Here is a 25404-nt window from a genome sequence, read left to right as displayed (position 1 = left end):
GGCAACTGGCTGACCACTCGAGGGAGTGGTTCTCAAAAGGTAACAGCTGCACAGTTAGTTTCCAGAACAGTTAGCTTCCAGGGACTCGTGGCTTTCCCACTTTCTTCTCCTTTCTACGTGGTGCATGCCTTCCTCCCATTGGGTTGCTTTAGAGACTGCCAGTAGAAAACTTCCTGTGGCATTGCTCTGTCTTCCTTTGTTCTCAGGCTTTGTTGAGGTTTCTTCAATGGGTAATTCACTTCTACCTGACCTGATGCAGCAGGGAAGAGGTCTTCAGGGGAAACAACTGGAAAAGTTCAGAGAAGATGTGGATATAGGGAAAAACAGGTTAAAATTTGGAAATACTCTATTACCATGTTTGTGTATGCTGGAAATCACTTACAAAATAACGTTTTGGAAATCCTTAGGATGGTGGCTAGTCCATAGAGTCACCTGTTCTATATGAACTCTTCATTCAATTAAACTGAGTCTCTGAGAAATCGGTCTAAAGTACTCGTAAGGAACAGTGTGCCAGAGAATATCAGAACTACAATCAGCAAAGAGATAAGCTTGGTCAGGCTTAATCTTTGAAGTTGTTAGGCAAATATTAACCCCATAGATAATAAAGGATTGATAGTAGTTTAAATTGCTGTTCTACTCCTTGAAGGAGTCAAGAGGGGCCTTAAGAGTATTCAAAACCTTTGGGGCACCTGGCTGACTCAGTCAGTAGAGCATGTGAATTTTGATCTCGGGATCCTGAGTTGGAGCCTTTAAATTTCTTACTAGGTATCTCTAAGGAGCTCCAAGGAAAAGGTTGCAAGCTGGGAAGCATGACTTTGAAAAGGAGTTGTGTGATCTTTGGGAAGTCCCAACCCAGCAAAGTCTTTTTTAACTCAAAAGTTGGACACAAAAGTCTGATCCTTAGCCAAGAAACCCAGCAGTAGCTGTTCAGCAGCAATCAATTGGCAAGTAAGATATACATTTCAGAGAAGAAATGTGCTCGGATAGAATTATCTGGACAAATTGGAGGATGAGATAGTTTGATCAAGTCTCCTGGTGGTTATTGACCTATAAGAATGACCTAGAGAGATTGAACAAATATTGCCTCTTAGAGTAGGCCGGTTCAAAGTAATTTTTGGCATGTGACCAAAATCCTGCAGACCCTCTCCTACCACCCTCTACACCACCTAATGGCAGTGCTTCATGGGTACAGGCCACTTGTAGCACAATGGGCTGCATGCCTGGGGTTCTGTAAAATGTCTTGTTACTAGATCCTACCCCAGATTTACAGCTTTGGTATCTCTGGGAGTGAAACTGGAGAATCTGACTATTCTTGTAATGACCCCAAGTAATCCCCAGGTCTATTAGCACTTAAGAAATCATTGGCTTAAAGATACTGTGTACTCTGCATTGTACTGAGAGAACACTTAGGATCTGTCTTCACAAAGAAGCTACAGATATAGACTTTTTAATTAATTAATTAATTAATTAATTAACTAATTAATTTGTGATAGACCTAGAGAGAGAGGCAGAGACACAGGAGGAGGGAGAAGCAGGCTCCATGCAGGGAGCCCGAAGTGGGATTTGATGCCGGGACTCCAGGATCGTGCCCTGGGCCAAAGGCAGGCGCTAAACCACTGAGCCACCCAGGGATCCCCCGGATATAGACTTTAAGATGTAGATATTCATGGTAAGCAGATAACTCATTATGAGAAGACTACAGAAATATATTGCTATTTCAGGATAAGAGTAGATGAGAAAGAAGGGGAAAACAAACTGATACTTATGTAGTAGCCTGCCCATAATTAAAGTGATAAATGTACATAAATAAATTGTACTGAATATTATGGTGGTATGCTATAAATGTAGAACCACTAGCTTTTTGGGGAAAAAGTCCTGATTTGTAGAATTTGCTGACTTTTTTGGTGTAAATACTTGCATGTTCATCAATTTTTTTAAGGTTTTATTTATTTATTCATTCATGAGAGACACACAGAAAGAGGCAGGGACACAGGCAGAGGGAAATGCAGGCTCCCGGGAGGGAGCCCAATGTGGGACTTGATCCCTGGACCCCGGGATCACGCCCTGAGCCAAAGGCAGAGGCTCAATTGCTGAGCCACCCAGGAGTCCTGCATGTCCATCACTTTCAAGTTATCAAAGAATCAATAACCTCTAGCAAAGTTCCTAAAAGTTTATTAAGTCCTAAGTTCTTATGAACCAATATTAGCCATTCCACTGATTTTATATGTAAATTACTATATTTATAACTGTAATTTCAAAGTTAACCTTGTAACTTCTTTTATTATATTGGACAGTATGTAGTTTCTTCTCTGCGTCCCGGCCAACATTCATATACCCACGCATTTTTTTTTGTGTGCTCACTTCGGCAGCACATATACATAGACCCATGCATTTTCCCCCCTTTTGCTGCTCTTTTTGTATCATTATGATTTTGATAAGTTAACATAGCCAAGTACACTTTTCATTTAAATTGCTTTTCTATAATTCTACATCTTCAATGTGCTTTGAAAAGGAACAAAGAGACCTTATAATAATGATGAAAAACTAACGATGACTACTAGAGGAAGTTAAACTTATTTTTTAAAAGTATCTGTAAAACTAAATGGCATCAATATATCAGATACCATCTGATTCCTTTTGAAAAATTTCTTTTTTGAAAAATAATTTGGTTCATAGACTTGGAGGATAAGAGGTATCTGGCTCAATTGCTAGAAAACTCTAAATAACTGTGCTTGATATTCACTGAGAAGTGGAGGCAGATGTGCTCTGGCAGCCAATGGGTCTGGCAGGGAAGTATTTGTTGTATAATTTTCTAAAGAGAGGAAAGGCATGGGAGAAATCTGGGGAGATCTTATACCAGTATCTAAAGATAGCCACATAAAACCTTCTAGAGTTGGAGAGGTTAGTGAGAAAGACAGGTATATTTTGAGGAAGTTCCACAAGATAATTCTGACTTAACTATTATAATACCATCTGTGGGCTGCTCCCCATTTCTCTGCTCAATCCCCCCTCCTTTAGGAAGTATTTAGGTACGACATAGGCAAATACTGGATTCGAGTTATGATTAATTCAGTTCTACCTGAAAATGCTATTTTTAGGGGAAGTTAGGAACTGGGAATTTAATTTTACAAAGCATCATTAAATCGTTCTTCAGCTAAACTAATGTGGGCTAATTAGTAGGGAGGAATATTTTGGTGAGATTGGTTAAAAATGGGAAATATCTAGATTATATGTTAAGGACTGAATTGTGTTTCCCTCCCCATTACCACTTGAAGCCTTAACCCCCTGTGTGCCTGTACTGGAGACTAGGGCCTTGAAGGTGGTAATCAAGGTTAAATGAGGTCATAAGGAAGGGCCCCCAATGAATGGAACTGGTTTCCTTAGAAGAGGATATCCACCTCCCCCCGCCCTCGCCCTCCATCCTGCTGTGTGCACAGAAGAAAGCTCCAAGAGTCCTCACCAGAGCCCAGTTTATCATGCCTTGATCTTGGACTTGGCAATGCCAGAACTGTGAGATGATAAATTCCTGTTGGTTAAGCCACCCAATTTGAGGTGTTAGGGCAGCCTGAGCAGATTAATATTTGTATATTATAAAATGATGCATTTTAGTACTTTTAGGCACATAAAATAATTAAAAACAAGCCAAATGTTTTTTTTTTTTCCACCATTATCAAAACAGTAACAGCCTCCACTTAGAGGCAGCTGCTGCTGCTGCTGCTTCATCTTTTTTTTTTTTTAGGCACGGTCTCCTCTGTTTCTCTGCTAGTATCAACCCATTTAATTCTCAGGGCTATTAAGGTGGTAATCCCATTCCAGTTTGTCCTGTGTTGCAAAATGAGGAAATGGAGGCACAAGAGTTTTAGGAATTTGCTCAGTGCCCCTGAGCAAGTTAGTGGAAGGGTCTTTGAACCCATCCTTCTGACTCAAGAGGCCAAGATCTTCCTCATTATGTTATGAGAACAATATGTGAAATAGGATAATTTTGTGTTCCTTTAAAGTTTTATTTTCCTAAATGCATGACGCTTTGACAACAAAGCTACTCTTTTTACAAATTGTTCCCAGGGGAATGCGGGTGAAGGGTGATATTAAAAATTCATCTAGGCTTTTTAAAAAATTCATCCTAAAATAAAAAATAAAAAATAAAAATAAATAAAAAATTCATCCCTCTTGATCTCTACCCTTAGTGTAGCCACAGCGAGCCTCTGCTACTGTGATAGGGATGTCTCACATATCCCAGGAGTGCAGGGAGGAAAACATCTGAGAACCACTGGTTAAGATCATTAGATTTTTTTTCTTGATAATGTTGGGCCTGAATGAATCTCTAGCCCAGAAGTTCTGCTTACTTGATGACACGTGCAGTAGAATATGCACAAACATAATTCCTTTAACAACAGCAATGTTTTTGGATATCCAAAGTACCTACACGTGTGAGCAAATCAGCAAAAGTAAATGAAAATCTGTTTTCATTGAGTTTCCATCATACTTGGTGAGAAAAGCCTAATATGCCTTGGAGAAAAAAAAAAAGTTAATATGAAGAAACTATATTTCAAAGTTGAGCAGGGAATAGTTTAAGGCAGGACTCTGTTGTAGTATTTTATTTTAAAAAAGAAATTTTACTCTCACCAAAATAATTTAAGGTGGGCATTAAAACGGGTCCATAACTATGATAGGTTCTTGTGTATATTCCTGTGTGTGGGAGCATTAAGGATAAAAAATGAAGCCAGAAATCGCATGGTAAAGGAAAAGGAGCTGTTCTCATCAGGGATAAGATGGTCTGTACAAGTGCATGTTGAATTGGCTCTGGGAGTCTTGGTGTTTTAAGGCAAATATGATCTAATAGCTTGCACAGATCTCCTTGATGGTATAACTCACTTTATCACCTTGCAGTACATTTTATTGTCCAAACTCTGCTTAACATTGTGCTGTAGAGCAGAAATAGTTGACTTCTAAGAATAAATAATGATGGATCTGGAGGGTTCATCCATTTCCTCGGATGCAGCTTTTCCTTGTGGCCCTTAATGTGCCCCTACTGCCGGGTGATTGCAGTATCCCACATGTTGTGGCTTCATAAAAAGGAAGAAAGGGCTGGCCAGGATTTTTTTTTTTTTTTTTTTAAGTATCTCTATCTAATACATACACACACGTTTCCTGGCTAAAACAAAGGGTGACTTCGGTATTCATCAAGAGCCTTCCTGTTTTTGCTATATTTGGTGTCTTCCTGCATTCTTCCCTCTGGCTCCACAGCTCCTTTAGATCCTCTGTGTTGCCCGTTTGCTTGAACTTTGAACCTCCATTGGCACCTTCCTGTAGTAGTTCTGCTCCTGTCTCTGACTGTAATATCTTCAGGATTTTGAGGATTCTTCTTTTTTCCTAAATAACTACCTAGAGAATAACTTTTGCTTCCACTAATTAGAATTCCAAATTCATTAAAGTTATGAGTTCTAACAGTACTTAAGAGTGAGTTTTTATATTTAGCTTACAAATCTTACTAGTATAATTTTTAAGTCAAGTAACTTTCAATCATCATTTAAAAATGTTTTTGGAATAATATTTTGCACCATTTCAAACTTGTTAATTAACACCTTCAAATATACATAGCTGAATTTATAGATTAAATACTCTATGTTCAATATTCTTCTTAAACATTTCAATTGTCCAGAAGGAAAGGTATGTCCCAAGTAAAAAAAATCATCTTTCTCCATAGTATAAATATTTCTAACAAATATGACACACCTATAAATACCTTCAATTTTTTTTTTTTAAGATTTTATTTATTCATTCATGAGAGACATAGAGAGAGGCACAGGCACAGGCAGAGGAAGAAGTAGGCTCCATGCAGGGAGTCCAATGTGGGACTCGATCCCGGGTCTCCAGGATCACACCCCGGGCCAAAGGCAGGCACTAAACCACTGAGCCTCCCAAATTGAGGATCCCCTCAATTTTCTTATTAATGACACCAGATAGGGTAACTTTAATTGAACACTGTCCTGTGTCACTTCATCCTCAAAAGTCTGCAGCTTTCTTCTTGGGTTCTACTTGGTTGTCACATGCTGGTGAGACTCTCCTTTAGAGAGAAAGCCATGTAAATACCGATATCTCTCAGTGCAATTCCTTTCTTCAGTTTCTGCCTGTTTTTGATTCTCTTCCATTGCTTTGGAGAAGTTGTTTTTTAATGATTTGTTCAAAGTTTTAATCGGTTTATGTGAGAGGGATAGTCTGATACCAACTTCTTTTTTTATTACTTGAACGGGACCTTTTGGACTCGAAGCTCTTGATAACTATAAGGAGAAGGCTGAGCAAATAATCATCACAGAAAATTACCCAACAGCAAATAATGTCATCTTTCATAGGCAAAGGTGGAAGATTTAAGTGCAGAATTCATACGTATTTTGGGTCATGCTGAAAAAGGAAAAGGTTTGAAATGCTCTTGACTTGCTAGCGAAACTCAAGGAAGACTGCCATTTCATTGCTGTGACCGGTGGTGTTCTGGAGTTGGCAGTGGCTCGAAATGGGTCTTGCAAAACCTTGCTCTAGAACCCGGGTTGTGTTTGGTGCTTCTTTAAGTGGCTTAGATACGCAACAAATAGAAGATGACTGGTCTTTCAGCCTGCAAAAAAAGAATGGCTATGCCATTAGAGTATGGAGATACTTACGCAGACTTTGATAACTGCAAATTCTGTGAGTTTAAACTTGTGAGAGAATTTGTTATTCCATTTGAAATTTATATTCTACCGAAATGCCTCATTAAATGCAATGGATAAAAAGTAGCAAGGAATAAGTATGGAAATGGATGGTGGAAGAGAAGATAATTTTCAACAAAACATTACACATAAAATGTATCTGAGAAAAAGGAATGAAGAAAAGCAGGGAGCTGGGATAACTGGCTCAAAGAGTAACCACGTTTGTGAACTAATCTAAACTAATCTGGCTAGTAAGCAATGTCGTGTCAAATAAAGATATGTGGGAGGCTACCTTCATGTTACTGGGTGATATATTATGATGAAGGCAAGCCTTAGCTTAACCCCCCCCCCCCATTTCTGCCTAATGTACAAACACTTATTACTCAATGGGAACAAACAGTCATAAAATCTGTTCTTGTTTCCTCTGGAACATTCATCTCTCTGTGTTCAGCTACTTTGACAGGTAGCTTACATGAAAGATTTAACCTGAGGCCTTTGTAAGAATATTTTGATGACAGTGTCAGCCAATACTTACTGGGGTCAAATGACAGAGCTGTCCCTGAAATGGAGTGAGCCTGGACTTCAGTGTCTTGGATCTCAAATGATTCCCAATTTGGGTTTGTACAAGTTTTATGACGTCTTCCTTTAGTCTCATATATTCTCTAGCCTGTCATATATTTCAGGAACCATTCATTGTAGCAATGAAAATTTACTGCTAAGATTTCTTTGCGATTAGTCAAACTTATAAAGATTTTGATAAGATATCTGAAGTGCTTAAGTGTGCTTCCTGAGTGTGGATGCCTCTTTAATCTATTTCAGATGCTAACTGAATGCCCCTGTCTTGAGTATTAAAGCTAACCTATACCTGCCTACAATACCTACTTACTGATGGAGTTTTAAAAGCAATTTTCTGCACAGATAACAATTTTTTTTTTTTTAAGATTCTACTTAATTATTCATGAAAGACAGAGATGTAGGCAGAGAAAGAAGCAGGCTCCCTGTAGGGAGCCTGATGCAGGACTCCATCCCTGGACCCTGGGATCATGACCTCCTAAAGCCAAAGGCAGCCCCACTCAACCACTGAGACACCTCGGTGCCCCAAAATAACTCTTGATGACAGTCAGACTAGTCTGGAATCCCTTCTCTCAAATGAATAGATTGGAATCACCACCCATGCACAGAAGGCAGACACTACTAATAAGTAACAGTTTTCTGCTAGGGTTAGATACAGAGTCATATTCTTCAGCAGCAGGGTCAGTCCCTACCCAACATTTTCAGTCAATAAAATTTGTCATGCTAGTCTTCTGATATTAGTTTAATATCAAACATTGGTTTTATTTAAATTTCTAGGTAATAAATAAATAAATAAATAAATAATAAATTTCTAGGTAATAACCGAAATTCCCCATTTCACAGAGTGCATGGCAGCAGCTTCAGGCAATACACATTTGACATTTGTAGTCATTAAGCATTTGGGTTTTTTTTTCTAATGGGGATGTGTAAAGTGGGAGGCAGTTATGTCCTGAGTAGCACAGCTTTGAGAAGTCAGCATTGCAGATGATTGCCTAGGAGCTGTCGCAGCAAGAGACCACCTATGAGGAAAATAGAGATAATTACAAACAACAATCACAGCTGTTAACGGTAGCACTCATAACCCATCCTCAGCGTGAAAAGATTGCAACTGATGCATCAGACATTGAGCCACACTCAGTCACTGAGATGGACCCAGAGTGGAGACAATCGAGACAAAGCCAACACTAATAGCAGGAGAGGTCAAAACTGAAGTCCAGAGCTTGCCTTGCATGAGAAAGTTTTAATCATTTCAGAATTAAGGCCTACAGGCTTAACTTATTTTGCATAAGAGATTTATTATCTAAAGGTTACCTATCAATCAACTCTGCAAGCTTTCTTACCATATTTTAACATTTCCTATAGATGGCACTTGAATCTTTATGCTCATTTTCCCCAACTGCATAAAGAGCCATCTTTCACGCAGTTACAATACTTTGCCATTCAGGAAACACTTCGTTGCTCCTTGACGGAGACATGATTTTCAGTAGCCAGGGCATAGTTATGTTTGACTTTTTTCCAGAAAAATAATGATGATTTATTTAAGAATATTCATTTTTGGAAACCTTCATCTTATTTCCTGTGAAGCATATTTAGTATTGGGATTATTTAAAAAATATCTTTTTTTTCCTCTAATTTTTTTGCATTAGTATCTTACCAAACCCTCAAAATAACTGCCAACCATGACAAGTAATACAAAAAAGTAAAACACGCATAAAAATAATAGCATAAGTTGAATAAATTCTGATAAAATCATCTACTGCCTTGAAATAAGCAGCATAATCAGAATATAAAAAACTTATAAATAAGGTAGAGAAAGATAATATTGCCATCACTGCTATTCTTTGTGTCCCAGATCTGCATATCCTATTAACATAAATTATATGCATTTGAAATGTTTATTGTCATGCATAGAAAAGATGTTTTGAATTTGGCAAAGTGTTAGTAATGTGTTTGCTTAGGGACACAGAATGCAAAAATATATTGATGAATTTAGTTTTTGTTTGAAGTGAATGTGGGTTAGCTGGCTGGTGGTGAGAGAGACTTAGCTGGAAGTTTCTATTTGAGAGACAAAAATATACAGATTATTTGCAGCCTTGGCCATAAATGAGTTTGTGTGGAGAATGTGTAGAGGAGCATCTCTGATCCTAAGGCAAGCAAACAATGATGGGTGTAGATTTTGGTAACTTAACTAGAGGGGAGGGATTTTAAGGTAATTCCTGTATCATTCCTGCTTCTATTTGCTCTTAAAAGAAAGGTGTGGTCAGTTTCAAACCCATAGTGATAATTCCTTCTTAGAAGTCTGGAAAGTAGTCTCATTTCTTTTTCAAATTTTAGTGCTTTTCTCCCCCTCCCCAAATCTGACTTCTCTCCTGTTAATGCTGATTTTGGAAGGGAATCTACTGGAAAACATACTTTTTTTTCATATCACTGTACAGATAGGTCATGAGTAAAGTGATGCCCATGGGAAAAACGGCACACATTCCTTTCCTGCACTTTCCATCTGTGCCAGTTGATCAACAAGCTAAGGAACTATTGAGTGTATCCAAGCGTATTCTACGTGTAAATACTTTAAGCATTGTGACATGTAATATTTTTCTTGATCTGAACAATAATCCCAAAAGAAGAAAGGGAAGACATTCTTACTATTAACCAGACTCTAAAAGCCTCTTATATTTATAGAGCATCTTACAATATGTAAAGTGTTCTCCTACAATTTTCTCAATCCAGCCTCAAACAAATGACGATGGTATCAGGACAATTTGCAAGAGAATAAGCGTGAGTGGTTAGTATTCACAAAAGTTGTTCAAGGTCGCTTATGACCAAAGAAATACAAATTAAAATGACCAGAAAACGTTTTCACCTGTCAAATAATTGAGGAAATGATAATACTCAATTTTGTCAAGGGCATGTGTTGGCAAAAGGGTACTGTTGTTATAGGCTGCTGGTGAAGTTAGAATTTGTTATAACCTTTCTGAATGATATTTTGGCACTAGGAATTCACTCGGGGTAAAATGAGAGATATAAACAAAGGCATGTCTTTGAATTCATTAACTGTTATTTCTAATATAGTGTATGAGAAGCCACATTTATTTGGGCAAGTGTAATTTGAGGCAGTTGCTTTGGAACATGAGGAAGTCTTGCAAAAGGAGACCCTATAAAGCAAAACAAAAGCTGGAAGAAGGGAGCAGAACAAAAGTAGGGAGCAGAGCAGTCCTAATCATCTGCAGTGCCCATCCCTTGAGTTTTATATAAGAAAAATAAAATACTTGTGTAAGGCACTATTCCTTTGGGATTCAGTTGTTAGAGCTCAACCTAATTTTGGCATAACCATACTTGCTGGCTTGTGTATGTCTGAATGCATCCACTTAATATTTAAAAATGTTTTAGAAAATCTCAGTCCCTTTATTATAAGCACAGAAACCGTGTTATTAGGGAAACAGTAGGCATCAACCTACATAATAATCACTGACTTGGTAACTACTGCAAAGCCCATAGATACTGAAAATCTAAAGTTATTTTTAAAACTATAGAAATATACGTCTCTGATTCAACTGCTTAGGTAATACCCTTTATTCTGATTCTAAGACTTGATGATCCTGAGATTTCTTTTAGCTTTATGAGTCTATGGCTGATTTAGCAGCCACATTTATTATTTGAAGAAAGCGAGAAAGATGGTGTTAAATGTTCCTCAAAGTGGAATTGAGGTTTTAATTATTACAGGACATATGGAAGAAAGAGACACTGAGCAGCTCAATTCCAAGCCTGAGAATTTTTCAGTGAATATTTAAAATTACAACAGTGTGCCTATTCAATTAGGAAGCTGTTGGTGTTTATTTGCTTTCACTGGGCAAAAATTTGGCCACTCAAGTCATTGTAGCACTTCCAAATTACCAAAGAGAAAACTTTTTGTAAAGCGGTGTTTAATATTCCCTTAACTTTCACTTAAAGAGATTTTGCAGTGCTGATTTTCTGTAACCGTTTTGGCCCTGGATGTAAATCTTGTGATGTAAATTGTAAGGGCACCATAATAGTTCATGAAATCTGCAAAATTAAATTCAGTATATTGGGCTATTGGAAATTCTCAAGTTTCTTCTGTTTCTGAAATAGTAGAGTGAAGATGTCAGACTTCTTGACTATTAAAACAAAGTTAAAGAATACAGTGCTCTTCCTCAGATGCCCTCTCAGAAGACTTTGTTCTTGTGTGTGTGTGTGTGTGCACGCGCGCGTGCAGCTGACAATCCTATCTAACTTTTCTATAGCATCTTATTTTATATAATTCCCCCTTCTCTCTGTCTCCCTGAGTTTCTACATGCTTTCCTCTTTTCCTGCTCAGTTACTGGGATTGAAATGTTGGGGTTACTATAGACAAGGACAATGGGAAATTGTGGCTTCATTTGGGCATCCAAGGGGGCCTAAAATAAATACTCCCTAGAATGAATTAAACACACCCCCCCCCCAGGCCATGCTAGCATAGGTGGACTTGAGGGAGGCTTGTCCCTGTAAGCGTACACAGCAGAGGGCAGAGAGTGCTCTTCTTCCTTATACCCACTCCCTTTGGGGGCTCTTGTTATACTCGTTATTTATGAAGACACCAAATTAATTTCTCCAGCTCTGGCTCAGGCTCCTCACTGGACATCAGTACTAAAACTCATTTTTAAAACCAAACTCCTTCTCTCTCCCCCTATACAAACCATCCCTTTGATGTTACAGTTTTTGCTCCTGTATCACCCTTCTCTAGTCACCCAGACACAGAAAGTCTGATAGGCTTTCCTCTAATCAGACATTCCTTTGCTGTATCTCCTGCATCCATCCTTTCCTTTCCATTCCTGCTGATACCATGCTGGCTCCATCCGCTCGGAGATCAGTTGCACAGAATTTGAAAGGCCACACAAAGATTAGCCTATGCTCCCAGCGTTTTTAGCCTTTCTCTGGCCCAGCTCACCCTGCATATATCAATCTTCTTTAACGTTAATCTCCCTTGCCTTTGGGACTAAATCCCTTTATACTGCATCTGAGAGCTCACACAATTTACCCTTTGTATACCTTGGGACCTAATCTACGTTTCTCACACAAACCTTCCATTCCCTTCCAATTCCTTTGACATTGTTTTTACACCTCCCGCCCCCCCCCCCCCCACCCACTGGTCTTTGCTGACTCAGTTCTTCCTACATAGGGATCTTCAACATGTTTCTCTACCAAAATCTCACATTTCTTGAGGGCCCAACTTAAAAGTTCACCCCCTTTCACAAGCCTCTCCCAACGTGAAATTACGTGTGCTGTATTTTAAACTCCATAGTGTTCTGTAATGTTTTTAGTTATTTCTCAGTTGTATGATTTGTCGCTTTATCTCTTTTTAATACATTTTATCTCTAGGTTTAGATTATAAACTACTTGTGGGCAAGGAGTCTATTTGTATTTTCCACAGTTAATAGTCAGATACAACATACCAGTTTGCTGATTGCTATCTGGAGATTATGTCATTTATTATAAAAACGTTTCACCTCCCTTCTTTCCATGAGTGATGAGTAATTCTGAAAGTTATTATTCAAAATAGCTACCTATTAGATAGGGATTGAATTTTTCCTGATCTATGTATTTAGGTTTTACCCACTTGAACGCCAGTGTTGGTTTTGGTCTGTCATTATTTTATTTAGTTTCACTCTTGGAGAACTCTTGGTGTATTTAGAGCCCTAGGGCTCTATTTATCATTGGTAAGTAATACCATTGTGCACAAAAAAAAGTCAGTCTCAGGAAATTAGCAGGAAAAAATGTCCTCCTTATATAACCACATGCAAAATTGCAGGTTTTCAACTATGTGAGGACTCAGGACTGCCTCATAAGGAGGCTTTATCTGTTACAATCCATAAAAATGAAGTTTCCAAGGCTAAAAGATTACAACATGATCCAGTTGGGGCCCAACAAAACTAGTGAAAAGACTTTTCCCAGAAAGATAGTGTGGTCATCTTTGTCTAGGGAAATGATCCCCCTTTCCCTTCCATGATGTGTGTTGACAATTAAGCTACCAGCAGGCTCCTTTTCAGCTTTTGAAAGCAAAGCTTGGAAGTTGGCAGTAAGAAAACCAGTACAATTAAAGCAACTGTCTAATAAAAAAGCCACATTGCTAGAATTTCAGCATGAATTTTAAAAAAAGTGGAATTCATGTTCTAAAAAGCAGTTCCCATAATTTGCAGTACTTATTTTTTTGCCAAAAAGCGTAGAAGTTGACCAGAAAGTGATGCGGTTGCTGTGAGAGAGAGCACTTTGTTCTCAGATGTGAACTAATTTTGACTTTTTTAATATATTGAAATTATCATTGAGTTAGAGCCACCCTCTTGTAAAGATCTATAGAATCCTCTCTTTAAAATAATTTTTATTGCTTTACTTATAAGCAGACATATTAGAATCCAACTTTGTATAAACAGCTTTCATCAGGTATTCATTAACATGCCAGGAATATTTTCATAGCCTCTTTTTTGTGTTCTCTTTTTTAGGCAAACTGAACTACTAAGCATTCACTTGGTGTAATTTCCCACCTCTGAATCTCTGTTCTCATTATCTTTCCATCAGAAATCCTGTAGAACTGCGGTCTATAAGCAACCCAATCTTAAGTTACGTTATAACTAACCACCCCCTTCTTGTAGCAGACAAATATGGATTCAAGTTAAATTACATCACACACCTCTGTGTGGCTACCTGATAAACCTCATCTTAAAACTGACAAAGGGAGGACTTCTAGAAAAAATATCACTATCTAATTTTTAGATTGTAAGGTATTTGCTGAGAAGCAAGAACATAGAGTTTTTAGCATCTAGATTTCATTTTCAGGACTCTGTTCAGCATTTTAATAACACACCAAATCTGCAATCATTTCTAGAGCTCTGTACCGCCACTGTATCCACCAGTTCAAGTGGAGGTAAAGTTGACTGCTTCAGTGGAGTTCCCTATTCTGAAGTGGGCCATTTTCTGTTTTTTGTTTGTTTTTGTTTTTGTTTTTGTTTTTTTTGGCAATGTGCGACTTGTAATATTACTTGCAATCTATATTTTGATTACTAAGGTTTTCAGACTTTGTTTTTGAAGAACTTTTGATTATTTCTTTGAAGGTTCTAGCTTTAACTAATCATGTTTAGCATGCTTAGAAATTAAAGAGACAGCATCTGATTTGATGTTGGGAGAGACTGCTGAGCAAAAGTAAAAAATCTAACTTTCAAGATAGTGGGTAAAATGCCTGGACAGAATTGACTTATTGATAGAAGTGTGATTCTTAATAAATAATTGTGTCACTGCGTCAGTTGCTTTGCTGAAGTCCTCTCTTGTATTTGTCACGGGAATTCTGTAAGTAAAATAGGAATGAATAGGCTATGTTGTAGACTTCTGCAATTTTTAAGTGGCTTCTGTTTTCTTTCTGGAAATACAATACACATCCATGTAATTCTGATGGCACAGAATGTAATTGTGCTATAATTTCTATGTAACATAGATCAAATATGCCAGTTTGTATTAAGCTCAGTAACTAAATTATTGTCCCAAGGGTAAGAACAGAACTAAAAAATAAAATGAACAAAAAAAAAAAAAAAAGAAAAAGAAAAAAAGTCATACAGAATCCATTCATGTGGCTTTTTGGGGAAAGACACCTTGCCATTTTACTGGATTTTTAAGTATTGAATATGTATACTTGGAATGGTAAGGGCCCATCTTTGCTGCTCCATGGGAATAATCTTCCTATAAGTGAAGCCAACCCAAAAGAAAGCAGAACCAATAAATTATGGTAGTCAATACATTTTCATTCTTAAACCAACTTTAATGGGGTTTCTGACATTTCCAATAAAAAAAGTTCTAAGATTCCTTCCCCCTTTTGTTCAAAAGAGGTTACCTGTCTATATCCAAAATACACAGCTAGTCAGTTGGTGGCAGGCCCAGGTTTTGAATATAAATCTCTGCTTTCAGAACCACAGTCTTATAATGACACTGAGAATAGCTTGAACCTCAGGATGAGTCAAGATGTCAAGATGGTCATGGGCTCTGACTCCAAATTGTGCTAACCATCTTCTTACCAGGAGGTTTTTGTGTGTCCTGAAATGAGCGAGTTTTTGAGGGATGGATGTAGCCCAGCAGGTTCTAGCATATAGCCTCTGTTTTTGTGGAGACCATTTTGAAGAATGTTTGCTTATCTTAACCTTGGTAAATGGCAATGTTCTGTAGAAATCACTTTTCTTCTTTTTTTTAAATCTCTATCACTGTTGGCTTGCACTGCTTATACATTCTGTTTACTGTGGTACAAATAGTTAATATACTCTAGTACCTACAGAAGGGGGCTGCTGCAAAAATCTCTGGATTTTGATGGACATCCTCTTCTGAGATGGATCTTCCTTCCAGGTACTTGCATAGGCTGAGCAGGGGTTGTTTGTCCTCTTTAGCTCCAACTGTGTTTTGATGACCTAGTTAGTAAGAGGTCTCTGCTTGGATGTCATTAATACCTGTCATATGGGAAAGCTGCTTCTCTGCTGTCAGAGATTTTTAGTAAAATCTTATCGGCTGGTAAATATTCATGGACCACTAAGTATATCCCTTTGGTTGAGATAAAAACAAGTATAGGAACTCTTTTCAAACAAGATTTCAAAACTTGTTCTAAAATTTCCTCAAATTAGCATATTGAAATAATTTTCAGTATTAAGATAGATGGCACAGTTCTTTGGTGTAGAGAGAAGTACATTTCTCCCTGAAATTTAAATTTCTGAACATTAATTTATGGGGATATGCTTGCAGGTATTCAATAACTTAAGTGTCTCAGATTTAGTGAATACAACCAGAACTTGTGAATGGTAGATGTTCAGGTCTCACAGATGTTCAAGTTTTGTTTTATTTTTGGACACTGGTTTCCTCCAAAGAAGAAAGAAAACTTTCAGTATACTGATTCCAAAAGTTAGAATTCAAATATTCAGAACTCATCAGAGTACACATTTATTTTTATCTTTATTAAAGATTTTATTTATTTGAGACAGAAGGAGAACATGAGCAGAGGGAAGAGCAGACAGAGAAGGAGAAGCAGACTTCCCACTGAGCAGGGAGCCGAATGTGGGGCTTGACCTGAGGACCCTGGGATCATGACCTGAGCCAAAGATAGATACTTAACTAACTGAGCCACCCAGGTGCCCAGAGTGCGCATTTTAAACTCAGTTTACCCAAGTTCCAGGATGGAGGCTGAATTAAATACCTTATCAAAATGACTTTAAAGTGCATTCGTATTGCCTGGTATCCATTTATATTTATTAAAAAAAAAAAAAAAAAGACTCCAGCTCTGTTGCTAGAAAATCTAGTGTTTGGGGATTACAATAAACAGACATGGCTGTCTTAGTCCGAATTTTGAAATGTTTAAAAATAAAAGTATACTGTAAAATGCAAATTAGAAAGTTAAACACACTGAGTTGAACAAGCATTAGCCTCTGCTCCCTTCTGAAAATGCAATGAAATGACGGTAGAGATCATTTGCAAGTTTGTAGATAAATAAGGACAATGAGAGAGAAGAGGAAATGTCCTTAATGAAATGTTGGAAGCTGAAGAACAGATGGAAGAGTTACAATTGATTTAGCAGATCCCAGAAAGCTGAATCCTAATTACACAGTAGAGAAAGCCAAGTAGCCAACTGATGGATACCATGAGACCTGCAAAGGTTCCAGAATTGCTGATGCTGCAAAGTGGTGGAAGTAGAGACAAAAGTAGGCTGAAAGCAAGAGTTCTCCTTGAAAGTCTTTTTGGAAAGTCAGGCACTCAGTGGTCTCTTCTCTCCTCTCCTGGTCCCTGCTCCTCTCCGACACTGGCAGGTTTGTCTTCTATAGAAGGGTCTCTGTTCTGCTTCTATTTGAAAGCACATTTAGAACAGAAGGACCCACAGTAAGCAGGGAAATGAGGTGAAAATTTATATGCTCTATGTTGACTCTCCAAAATCTCCTGTTAGGATTATATCTGCAAGCAAGAATGGAATAAACTGTCTCTGGGAATGATTGGTCCCCTAAGCGAAGACACCCACTATCCCCAATGGATTAATTTAGGTAGACAACCCTAAACGAAATCCACATTCAACACCCATCTGTCTGCACTGCAGGTAGACCTTCTAATCAACATTTTTCTGGCTCAGTCATAACTTGTAGCAGACAGTCAAGGATCACCAGGTATTTGAGAAAGCCTCCAATATGATAGGCATAAACCAAAATAAAGGAACAAACAAATACATAAAGTAATTTGGAGTAAAGAGTTTCCTTTGTATAGAAGAGGCAAAATAATCCTGCATACCACAGCTGAAAATGAACATTGATCTAATAAAAATTATTTTGTTATCTTGCGTGAATAGGAGATGGGAAGTATGAATGATGTGTGGGAGCCGCATTCTTCACAGTGGGAAGTCAATAGTGTCTAAAACTCAAAGGTCAAGATGAAGCAATTTAAATAAATTACTTAGAATAATGAAAATTAATAAAAAATTGTTAGAGGATTCAAAAGTGGTTGCCTCTGGAAATCAGGAAATAGTGGCATATGGGAGGTCAGAGGCATGCTGTTTTTTAAAAATGAGAGCTATTAACTCTAAACTGTGTTCATGTGAAACTTTTATTAAAACAAAAGTCAAATAAAAAATATATGCTGTAAAAATTCTCAAAAACCATAGAAGTATCTGGAATATGATTTTACAGACCCCCTTGCCATTCTATAGCCTAGTATGTAGTCATTACCAACTATTTCTGTGTATATACATACATATAATGTGTTACAAATACTTATTCATGTTTCTTTTTACTAATGAGATTAGAGCTGCAGTTAATATCCTTAATCATATAACTTTATTAATTTTTTATACATATGGCCATGTATTACATATATACACATACCCCAATACACGTATACCATTAACTGTCTTGTGATTTAGAAATGAGTGTCTCCAGAAAGGAAACAGAAACTTCAAAATTGCACTAAATCCATTCTGAGACACATAAAGCTTAAAGTTCAATTCTTTTACTTATATGTTAAGGCTCAGCTCAAATGTCACTCCCGCAAGCCTTCCTTGACCTATCCATCTGAAAGCAAAGTGGACTATCCATTCTATTATCTTTTTCTTACCTTCTGACATTTGTCACAGGCAATGTTCTTTGTTTTGTTTTTTGTTTTGTTTTGTTTTGCCTAATCATCTCTTGAGATTGATCATTCTCGATTTACATCTCACAAATTCAAACTCTTGGAGAGACTGCTTATTTCCTTGGTTCCTAGCCCAATACCAGCTTGAGTCAGGTACTCCTCTCTGTGGCCGGGGCTTAGGGAGAGTTCGGTTGAATGAGGTGGCTCTTCTTAAGACATCCATGTGTTTGAAGGAGAAAGGCTGTTTCCATAAAAAGGTACTGGACAGATGCTTCTTCAAGTGTTTTCTACACCACTGTTTATTATTGCTTTGGGAAAGAGGATGAGTAAATATTGGTGGAATCATGTTGCGTCAAAACTACTAAAGTCAGAAGGGAACTGTGTCTTGACATTCGTTAAAGAAACTGGCCTAATGCCTCTCTATTCATTGATTAATTTACCAGGTTAATTAGCATTGTATAGCATTATTTTTAACAGTCTTTGTCATATGTAACATTGGTAGTCAAAGCAATAACTTGAAGTATTAATTTTCTTTACTAATGACATTTATCAAGCACTGCAGTCTTCAGATGCATGTTCTAAAGTGTTTAATTCTTCTTAATTTCTAGAAATGCCAGTGAAAGTTTAGGATGGATCATGGAAAAGTGATATTAAACCAGAATGGTCAATAGAGAAAGGGATAGGACTGTAGGAAACAGAAAACATTGGGGCAGATGTACAGTTTACCAGTTTAATGTAGCAAGAAAATTGTCCAGCGCCACTCGTTGATTTGAGAATTGTCATTGCAAAGTCTGTAACTGAGCAATGAAGTAGAACAATAGAGATTTTAGAAAATCTAGGTGAGGTTTAGATTATAAATAGAAACACTGACTCATAAATATTAACTCATTTGAGGGGTACTGACCTCATTAAAAAATGACTCCTGTGAATAACCCATATTCTGATTTGTTGGCATTTCACGATTGAGCTTTCACACTGAAAATGTTGTCCTTTGTCTATACGTATGTCAGTTCATTTATCCCTGAGCAGGAAAAAAAGCATAATTTTCTTTGAAGAAATTTTTATTCCATGAAAAAAGTCGCATTTTTTTATGTTTGATTCTTTTGTAATTAATGGATTAATTTTTAGTTCCTCTTCTTTCTGCACAAATGGGTATCTGATTGCTTATGTATTCAGAGTACACATTCCTAATTTAGAATACAGAACCTAATCATCCTATTTCCCTTGCCTTGGGAGCCTTGGTCTCCCAGCTAACCATTCATCACTGGCCTTTAAATTGCTGTAGGCAAGCAGAAAAGGATTTCCTTCTTTACATTTTCTTAGTATAATTTTACAGAAAAGAAAATTAATAGAAGTGTAAAAGACTCCCTGAGAACTTTTACGGCCACTGCAATTTAGAAATGTTACTGAATTGTTTTTTTTTTTTTTTAAAGGTATGAAATAAAAGAAACCATAATATTAGGCTAAAGAAACGTGCAGTTTTGCTTTTGAAAATGGTTCTGTAAGGAGGTTCAGTCTGACCGCCCTAGACCTTCAAAGTCACACACTGTCTCCCCACAATTGTCACATGATGGTGACAAACGCAGACACCCCCAATCTCCATCATTCTGAATGAAACACAAGTAAATGACAAATGTGATGAGATGCCGTTTCCAGCTACCAGACTGGCAGAGGTAAAAAGATTTGCTAATTCACTTGGAGAGTGTGTGGAGAAAACAGCTCTCTGCCCTCTGACACTCTTGGAAATGTGGGTTGGTACGACCTCTGCAGAGGACAATTTGGCACTATTTACCGAAAAAAAAAAATGCTCATGCTCTTGACCTAGAATTCTACTTCTAAAACCTTACCCTTTAGAAAATATATCCATATGTACAAAGATACTCATTGTGACTTTTATTTTTGCAAAGAAAATAAGCCAGGGAATACTTTAAATGCCCATCAGTAGGCTGCTGGTTAAATAAATTATGGTAAATTTATGACAGGGGAAAGTCTGTACCATATGCAAGAGGTTGTATTGAGTGCAGAGCAGTGGATAAAGGCAGAACAGTACCATTTGTGTTTTTTCTCCTTGACTTTTTTCCCCCCTTATTTTTAAAGACTTACAGAATAATTCGGAAAGGTAACCTAAGAAGCTGAGTACAGAACTTGCCTTGGGAAGGGAGGCTCGAGGGGAACTGGGGTGCTCTGTTTCCACATTTCTTTTGATCCTGTGAAAAATTTTTATCCTGTCAAGCACAACATTTTCTGCCAAGTTGAGAGGGAAAAAAAAGTGAGCATGGTTTCACAGGCTCGTATTCCTACAGACCGCTGCAGCTCTAACCTGTCATGAAGCCCTAAGTGTCCAGTGGCAGGTTCCAGAACTGCCAGGACAGTGGGGCACAGTTGGAGGGAGCAAATACTGGAACATGAGGAACAGCAGGAATCCTGATACTACTTCTCACATCTTCTGAATACTTACAGTGTGCCTGGTATTGTAAGTATTTTACGTGCGGTGCCCTACTTAACCCTCCATCTATCCTAGAAAGTAGATGTTGTCATTTTCCTTGTCTGGGTGGACCCCGGAGAGGGAGAGGTCGAGAAACCCACCCCAGACCACATAATTATTAAATGACTGCTCACAATTTCAAGAACTGCCCTCGGCAAAGTGGAGAGCTTCCTGCATTTCCACCCAGAACCCTCTTGCCCTTTGTGCTCAACTGGATTCCCAGCCCAATAAAAAGGTATTTTTCTCTGTGTGCTCATCCTCAAAAAGGGAGACCTGTTTTGGTTCATTATTTGAATTTGCAAATATTTGCAGAGACTGTGTGGGCAGCATTAAAATTATTTAGTTCCTTGGAAATTGAGAGGCTAAACAAAGAAATGAACAGAAGATCTGCCAGGCAAATGCCAACAGAGGGATAGTGGGTTGTCAATATCAGAAAATATCAGATGGATGTATTCACAGAAGAAAGGTTTTTTTTTTTTATATATTAACAAAATATTAAATATCCACAGTGAAAATATCATAACCATGAATGTTAATCATGGTTATGATAATGTTAATATCATATCCTGTTAGTGTTAATATCATGACCATGAATCATTAAATGAACTATATGAAATATGTACAACCAAAGACATTAAACATTCAAGAAATGGACAAAACCAGTCATTGTGGCAGATTTTAACACACATTCCCATCTGTCCCTGTTACATCAAATACAACAATAATGATGATGGTATCAAGAATAACAAAGAAGTGAAAGAAAAGGAATTAAAAACAAGTTTATGGACTTACATGATTTACAACTCTGCATCTCATAAAATTTGCATATGCATTACTAAAATTTTTAGTGAACTGGGATTTTGATGCTAATGTAACAGGGTAGGATTTCTTATACAATTTTTTTAAAGATTTTATTTATTCATGAGAGAGACAGAGAGAGGGGCAGAGACACAGGCAGAGGGAGAAGCAGGCTCCATGCAGGGAGCCTGATGTGGGAGTCGATCCCCCGACTCTAGGATCATGCCCTGGGCTGAAGGCAGTTGGTAAATCGCTGAGCCATCCAGGGATCCCCATTTTCTTTTTTTTTAATGTAAATTTTAGTTAACATGTCATGCAATATTGGTTTTAGGAATGGAATCCAGTGATTCATCACTTACATACAACACCCAGTGCTTATCACAAGTGCCCTCTTTAATACCCATCACCCATCCAGCCCATTCCCCACCACCTCCCTCCATCAACCTTCAATTTGTTCTTTATCATTAAGAGTCACTTATAGCTTGTTTTGTTCTCCTTATTTCTTTTCCCCCTTCCCATATCTTCATTTGTTTTCTTTCTTAAATGCCACATGAGTGAGATCATATGGTGTTTGTCTTTTTCTGACTTATTTCGCTTAGCATAATATATTCTAGCTCCACCCACATCTTTGCAAATGGTAAGATTTCCTTCTCTTTGGAGGCTGAGTAATACTCCAGTGTGTGTATATGCCACCTCTTCCTTATCCATTCATCAGTCAATGGACATTTGGGCTCTTTCCATAGTTTGTCTATGGTTGATTATGCTGCTATAAACACCGGGGTGAATGTGCTTCTTGGAATCTGTATTTTTGTATCCTTTGGGTAAATACCTAGTAGTACATTTGCTAGATCATAGGGTCGCTCTAGTTTTAACTTTCTGAGGAACCTCCATGCTGTTCAACAGAGTGACTGCATCAGTTTACATTCTTCCCAACAGTGCAAGAGGGTTGCCCTTTCTCCACATTCTTGCCAACACCTGTTGTTTCTTGTGTTGTTAATTTTAGCCATTTGACAGGTTGTAAGGTGGTATCTCCTCATGGGTTTGATTTGTACTTCCTTGATGATGAGTGATGTTGAACTTCTTTTCACATATCTCTCAGCCATCTGCGTGTCTTCTTGAGAGAAATGTCTATTCATGTCTTCTGCCCATTTCTTGACTGGAGTATTCATTTTTGGGGTGTTGAGTTTGGTAAGTTCTTTATAGATTTTGGGTATTAACCCTTTATCAGATAGGTCATTTGCAAATATCTTCTCCCATTCTGTACGTTGCCTTATAGTTTTGTTGATTGTTTCCTTCACTGTGCAGAACTTTTTTATCTTGATGAAATCCCAATAGTTCATTTTTGCTTTTGTTTTCTTGCCTCTGGCAATATGTCTAGGAAGAAGTTGCTACCTGAGGTCAAAGAGGTTTCTGTCTTGGTTCTGCTCTAGGATTTTAATGGTTTCCTGTTTCACATTTAGGCCTTTATCCATTTTGAATTTAGTTTTGTGTCTGATGTAAGAAAGTGGTTTGGTTTCATCCTTTTACATGTGGCTGTCCAGTTCTCCCAACACCATTTGTAGAAGAGACTGTCTTTTTTCTATTGGATATTCCTTCCTGCTTTGTTGAAGATTAGCTGACCATACAGTTGTGGGTTCATTTCTGGGTTCTCTGTTGTGTTCCATTGATCTATGTGTCTGTTTTTGTGCCAGTACCACACTGGCTTGAGGACTACAGCTTTGTAATCTAGCTGAAAATATGAATTGTGATGCCTCCAGTTTGTTTGTTTTCTTTCTCAGGGTCACTTTGGCTATTCAGGGTCTTTTGTGGTTCTGTGCAGATTTGAGGGTTGTTTGTTCCAGCTCTGTGAAAAATGCTGGTGATATTTTGATAGGGATTGTGTTAAATGTATAGGTGGTTTTGGGTAGTATAGACACAATGTTCTAATCCATGAGAATGGAATGCTTTTCCATTTCTTTGTGTCCTCTTCAATTTCTTTCACAAGTGTTCTACACTTTTCAGAATACACATTTTTTACCTCTTGAGTTAGATTTATTCCTAGGTATCTTACTGGTTTTGGTGTAATTGAAAGTGAGATACTTTGAAAATTTTTTTTTCTGTGCTTCATTATTGGCATAAAGAAATGCAATGGATTTCTGTACATTGACTTTATATCCTATGACTTTGCTGAATTCAAGTATTACTCCTAGCAACTTTGTGGTGGAAGCTTTTGGGGTTTTTTATATAGAGTATCCTGTCATCTGCAAATAATGAAGGTTTGACTTCTTACTTGCTGATTTGGATACCTTTTATTTCTTTTTGTTTTCTGATTGCTCAGGCTAAGACTCACAGTACTCACAGTACTATGTTAAATAGTAATGGTGAGAGTGGACATCCTTATCGGGGAAAGTATAGTGAAGGATTTGAGGCCATTAGCATCACCAACAATGAGAGAGGGGTTGTAAAAGTTCTGAAGCCAGTGAAGAAAAAGAAGATTAAACGAGAGGTTAAGAGAAACTTCATGGTGGAACAATTATCATTAAGCTGATTGACACTGTGAAGGACACTGTGTCAAAGACACCAGCTTTGGTATTTGAATATATCAATAATACAGATTTTAAGCAACTTTGCCAGATCCTGACAGACTTTGATATCCGGTTTTATATGTATGAGCTACTTAAGGCTCTGGATTACTGCCACAGCAAGGGAATCATGCACAGGGATGTGAGACTTCACAACGTCATGATAGATCACCAACAGAGAAAGTTGCAGCTTCTAGACTGGGGCCCGGCAGGTTCCACCACCCTGCTCCATGTAATGTCCATGCAGCATTGAGGGATTTCAAGGGCCCGGAGCTCCTTGTGAAATCAGGTGTATGATCACAGCTTGGATCTGTGGAGTTCGGGCTATGTGTTAGCAAGCATGATCTTTCGAAAGGAGCCCTTCTTCATGGACAGGACAACTTTGACCAGCTTGTTCACCTTGCCAAGGTTCTGGGTACAGGGGAGCTGTACAGGTATCTGAAGAAGTATCACATAGACCTAGATCTGCACTTCAAAGATGTCCTGTGACAACATTCACAGAAAACTTTATCCATAGTGAGCACAGACACGTCCTCAGCCCTAAGGCCCTAGATCTTCTGGACAAACTTCTGCGATACGACCATCAACAGAGACCAACCACCAAAGAGGCCTTGGAGCATCCCTACTTCTACCCCGTGGTGAAGGAGCAGTCAATGCTGTGCTTTCCAGTGGCCACACGGCAGCCTGGTGAATACCTGGAAGGTGACAGGTCTGTTGTGGTTCCTCCCACTTTTCTATAAGCAGAACAGGAATGAAATCAAACGTCTTAACATGTGTAGAGAGCAGACATGTGTCCCTGAGCAGACACAAAATGGTGGCAGGTTTGGCCAGCACAAGCCAGACCAACCGAAGGGCAGCCCACCACCGTATATCACACCTCACTTCCAAATGTAAAAGGTTCACATGCCTGTGGCTTCCTGTTGACTCCCTCCTGACCCCTAAAGCATGGGAAATGTGGAGGGCATGCAAAATGGTTGCTGGTTACTGTTGCTCCCCTGCGTCCCTTGGCTTGGCCTGTGGCTGCCTGTTTTTCCAGTAGACCACAGACCCCAGAGTGGGGGAACGGGGGCAACATATGGCATGACGGACATGTTCCTGAAGGTAGACGGAAGGCTCTCCGGTTTTCCCCATTGAGGGTAATATTAGCTGTGGGCCTTTCCTATACACTTTTAATAATGTTGAGGTA

The 25404-nt window shown here is 38.2% G+C and overlaps 1 pseudogene; it reads left to right on the top strand.

Moving 5' to 3' along the window:
* The first annotated feature begins 24001 nt into the window (after positions 1 to 24001).
* LOC140610984 (casein kinase II subunit alpha' pseudogene) lies at positions 24002 to 24958 on the top strand (annotated as a pseudogene).
* Positions 24959 to 25404: the final 446 nt, after the last annotated feature.

This window comes from Canis lupus, chromosome 2, assembly GCF_048164855.1.
Source record: "Canis lupus baileyi chromosome 2, mCanLup2.hap1, whole genome shotgun sequence".
NCBI lineage: Eukaryota > Metazoa > Chordata > Mammalia > Carnivora > Canidae > Canis > Canis lupus.
Note: the sequence above shows the minus strand (reverse complement) of the source record. Positions and strands in the feature narration are given on the sequence as shown.